General features: G+C 46.3%; 1 non-coding gene across 1 annotated transcript; it reads right to left on the minus strand.

Moving 5' to 3' along the window:
• Positions 1–1,237: 1,237 nt before the first annotated feature.
• LOC122560939 (U2 spliceosomal RNA) lies at positions 1,238–1,430 on the minus strand. The gene has a single exon (XR_006314855.2). It is a non-coding gene; the product is annotated as a U2 spliceosomal RNA (small nuclear RNA).
• Positions 1,431–4,921: the final 3,491 nt, after the last annotated feature.

Raw genomic sequence — 4,921 nt, forward strand, 5'->3', positions numbered from 1 at the left:
CAGGAGGACCAGTTCCAATACCACACAACCCAGATGGCCTCCTTCTTCAAAGACCGCAATTTCGCCTCAGACGTGGTTGACGGTGCTCCCCACCGCATCTCCTCCACGACCTGCTCCTCCGCCCTTGAGCCCCGCCCCTCCAACCGCCACCAGGACAGAACCCCACTGGTCCTCACCTACCACCCCACCAACCTCCAGATACATCGTATCATCCTTCATCATTTCTGCCACCTCCAAACGGACCCCACCACCAAGGATATATTTCCCTCTCCTCCTCTATCAGCGTTCCGGAAATACCACGCCCTCATCAGGTCTACACCCCCCACCAACCCAACCTCCACTCCCGGCACCTTCCGCTGCAACCGCAAGAACTGCAAAACCTGCGCCCACACTTCCCTCCAAGGCCCCAAGGGATCCTTCCATACCCAACACAAATTCACCTGCACTTTCACTCACATCATTTACTGCGTCCGCTGCACCCGATGTGGCCTCCTATACATTGGGGAGACAGGCTACCTACTTGTGGAACATTTCAGAGAACACCTCTGGGATACCCGCACCAACCAACCCAACCGCCCTGTGGCTGAACACTTTAACTCCCCCTCCCACTCCGCCAAGGACATGCAGGTCCTTGGCCTCCTCCATTGCCAGACCATGGCAACATGATGCCTGGAGGAAGAGCGCCTCATCTTCCACCTCGGAAACCTCCAACCACAAGAGATGAATGCAGATTTCTCCAGCTTCCTCGTTTCCCCTCCTCCCATCTTATCTCAGTCCCAACACTCGGACTCAGCACCGCCTTCTCGACCTGCAATCTTCTTCCCGACCTCTCCGGCCCCATCACCTCTCCGGCCTATCACCCTCACCTTAACCTCCTTCCACTTATTGCATTTCCAACGTCCATCCTCCCTACCTGTTATCTTAGCCTGCTTGGCACACCTCCTCAATTCCTGAAGAAGGGCTTATGCCTGAAACGTCGATTCTTCTGCTCCTTGGATGCTGCCTGACCTGTTGCGCTTTTCCAGCAACACATTTTTCAGCTCTGATCTCCAGCATCTGCAGTACTCACTTTCTCCACGGGTGAATACCAACTTGGACCGAGGAGATTTGCACGAAAGTGAGTCGGACTTGATCAAAAAGCTGTCTGTACGCTTTCTTATACACAGACTCGGAAGTCGAGAAATAAAGCAAACACGCACCACAGTCAGCAAATAAAGCTGTTTTTCGGACTCTTTAATGAGTGTGCACTATTCCCAGACGCATTGCAATACCAGGACGATGCATGAAGTTGATGGAACAAGCTCCTAGCCCTCCTTCCTGCAAAAATCAGATTAATATTCAGACCCGACCTCAAGTATACAGTATACCAGATATTAAAACTGACAAGAACCGAACTACACATGATCTTAGCCAAAAGGCTGAGAAGCACTACTGGTGTTATTGTCAAGATCAGAGTGGTGCTGGAAAAGCACAGCCGGTCAGACAGCATCCAAGGAGCAGGAAAATCGACGTTTCGGGCTCTTCATCATGAGAGGGGTGGGGCTGGGAAGAACATAGCTAAGAGTACAGTAGGTGAATGGGGTGGGGATGAAGGTCGGAGAGGAGGGTGGAGCAGATAGGTGTGATGGAACATTGGCAGGTAGGACAGGTCATGAGGATGATGCTTAGCTGGAAGGTTGGAACTGGGGTAAGGTGGGGGAGGAGAAAAGAGGAAGCTGGTGAAATCCACATTGATGCAATGGGGTTGAAGAGTCCTGAGGCGGAAGATGAAGGGTTCATCCGCCAGACATCGGATGGTGAGGGAGTGCCGATGGAGGAGGCCCAGGACCTGCATGTCCTTGGCAGAGTGGGAGGGGGATTGAAATGTTTGGACATGGGGCGGTGGGGTAGATTGGTGCAGGTGTCCCGGAGATGTTCCCTAAAGTGCTCTGCGAGAAGGCATCCAGTCTCCCCAATGTAGAGAAGACCGTATCGGGAGGAATGGATACAATAAGTCAATAAATGACTTATGTGGAAGTGCAAGTGAAACTTTGATGGATGTGGAAGGATCCTGTAGGGCCTTGGACGGATGTGAGGTGGGGAGGTGTGGGCACAGATTTTGCAATTCCTCAGCCGACTCTTCCTCAGAAACAGGCTCCAATTCCTCCAAGTGATGATGCAAACTGAGCATGATCATCCCCAGGGACTTTCTTGTAAAGCTGTTTGACCTTGTCTCTATTGTCTCCACAATCCTTCCGATCATGTGGTTTCCAGAATGGGAAACAATGCTCCAGCTGAAACTGAACTGTTGCATTCTACAAACACAACATCACCTCATTGCTCTCACAGTCTCAGTCACTGTGAACAAGGACCAGGAGACTGTGTTCTTTATGAGATGTTCTCTCAGCCTGTCCTGCCAACATAGATTTCATAAATCCATGTAAACTCTGCTCCTGTAAACCCCTTTTTGATTTGGAGCCGAATTTTCTATTGACTATTCTTCTACCCGAAATCTATCACCTCACATTTCTCCACATTGGACTTCATCTGTCATCCATCCATCTACCCCACCAAAATACCAATATCTTTCTGACATTAAACACTATCCTGCTAACATCTCTCAGCTTCTCTTTTCACTATCATCTACATACTTCACCATTGTGCCTCAACACCAGGAAACAATGAACATCAAGAATAGCAATGTCATATTTACCCAACATCTCTGGACTTCCGTCTGTGTGTGCGTGTGTGTGTGTGTGATCTATTTTCACATCCAAACCCCTGGATACTCTTCCTCACTGTCCTATTCCAATCGCTTGGCAATAACTGGGAGCATATCATTTGTCCTCCTTGTTGGCTGCACCATTACATTAACTTTCTGATCATAGTGTACAGAGCCCTCTCATTCCCAAAGGACGGTAATGTTTTATAATTTCTCACCATTTTAAACAGAAGCATTCAGATTTTTATCTATACTTCCTACTTCCATGAATCACATTTCACCACATCATGTAAATTTTTAAAATTTACATTATTTATCCAGTGAACAGTTCAGAAATCTTATTATCACAGTTAGGAAGTTTTGATCATGTGGAATCCATGGAAAGTTAGTCATTTAAATACAAAATTGACTTGAAATTAGGAGACAGAAGGTGGAGGTTGACGATTGCTTTTTAAACTGGCGACCTGTGACCAGAGGCGAACTGCAACGATTGGTGCTGGGTCCACTGATGTCCATCATTTATATTATGGACATAGATGTGATTATAGGAGGTATGCTGAGTAGGTTTGCAGATGACACTACACTGGTGTGGACAGTGAAGATGATTACCTCACAACACAATGGGACCTTGATCAGATGGGCCAATGGGCCAAGTGGTGGTAGATGGAGTTTAACTTAGATAAATGTGAGATGCTGAATTTTGGTGAGGCATATCAGGGCAGGGCTTACACATTTAATGGTAAGATGTGATTGCCAAACAAAGGCACCTTGGAGTGCAGGTTCTTAGTTCCTTGGAAGTGGAGTTGCGGGTAAACAGGACCATGAAGAAAGTGATTGATACACTTACCTTTAATAGTCAGTGCATTGAGTACAGGTGTTGAGATGTCATGTTGTGGCTGTAAAGGACACTAATTAGGTCACTTATAAATACTGCATTCAGTTCTGGACTCCCTGCCTATAGGAAAAATGTTGTGAAACTTGGGTATAAGAAAAGATTTACAAAGATGTTGCCAGGTTTGGAAGGTTTGAGCTAATGGAAGAGGCTGAATGGGCCGGGGTTATTTTCCCTGGAGTGTCAGAGTCTGAGGGGTTACCTAATGAAGGTTTTTCAAATCATGAGGGACATAGATGAGGGAAATAGACAATATCTTTTTCTCAAGGTACTGGAGTCCAAAACTAGATGACATCCGTTTCAGGTGAGAGGGGAAAGATTTAGATGTGATCAAATGGGTGACATTTTCATGCAGAGTGTGCTGTATCTATGGAATGAGCTGCCAGAGGAAGTACTGGTGGCTGGTACAATTACAATGTTGAAGAGGCATCTGGGCGTGTATATGAATAGGAAGGTTTTAGAGAGATATGGTTCAAATGCTGGTTAATGGGACCACCATTTCCAAAAGAAATTAAACTCACATCTCACTACAATATCACAATCAAATGTAACACCTCAAATTAATACACAAACAAAAACAGATAATGCTGGAGAAACTCAGCAGGTCTGGCAGCATCTGTGGAGAGAGGAAGCAGCGTTATTTGATGTTTCTGTGAAGTCACCATGAAACCATAAGCATTAGGGGCAGAAGGAGGCCATTCAGCCCCTCGAGCCTGCTCTGCTTTCAATACGGCTGTTCTCATTTTGGTCTCAACTCCACTGTCCTGCCTGATCTCTGTCACCCTCCAACCTATTACCCATTAAAAATCTGTTCATCTCCTCCTTAACTGTACGTAGTGTCCTGACGTCCACTGCATTATAGGGGAGTGAATTCCACAGCTTCATGATCCCTGTGGGAAGGTATTTCTCCTTAAATCTGCCACCCCCTTATCCTAAACTATATCTAATTGTTCCAGATTGTCCCACTAAGTAAAACTCTACCAAGTCAACCCTCTTTCCCAGTCTGCAGAGACAGTGATGGAAAATGGCAGCTCAACAGTTATTTTACATCAGTCTTTATTGTGGAAAATACAACATCCACAGCACAACCCTCATCCACTGCCTGTGTCCCACCTCAACAAAGAACTCAATTACAATTGTGAGTCATGACCTTCCCTTGACAAATTCATGTTGACTGTCTCGTAATAATCTATTTTTCTCAATGTTATTATGACTTTCATCAGGTTTCCCACTGTTGATGACAGCTCCATGAGCAAAGTAATGAAAGGGGCCATCAACAGTGCTATCAAGCAGCACCTGCTCACCCAGTGATGCCCAGTTTGGGTTTC

The sequence above is a fragment of the Chiloscyllium plagiosum genome, unplaced genomic scaffold, assembly GCF_037043375.1.
Source record: "Chiloscyllium plagiosum isolate Xiang-an unplaced genomic scaffold, Cpla_swu_hap1 HiC_scaffold_18, whole genome shotgun sequence".
NCBI classification, from domain to species: Eukaryota; Metazoa; Chordata; class Chondrichthyes; order Orectolobiformes; family Hemiscylliidae; genus Chiloscyllium; species Chiloscyllium plagiosum.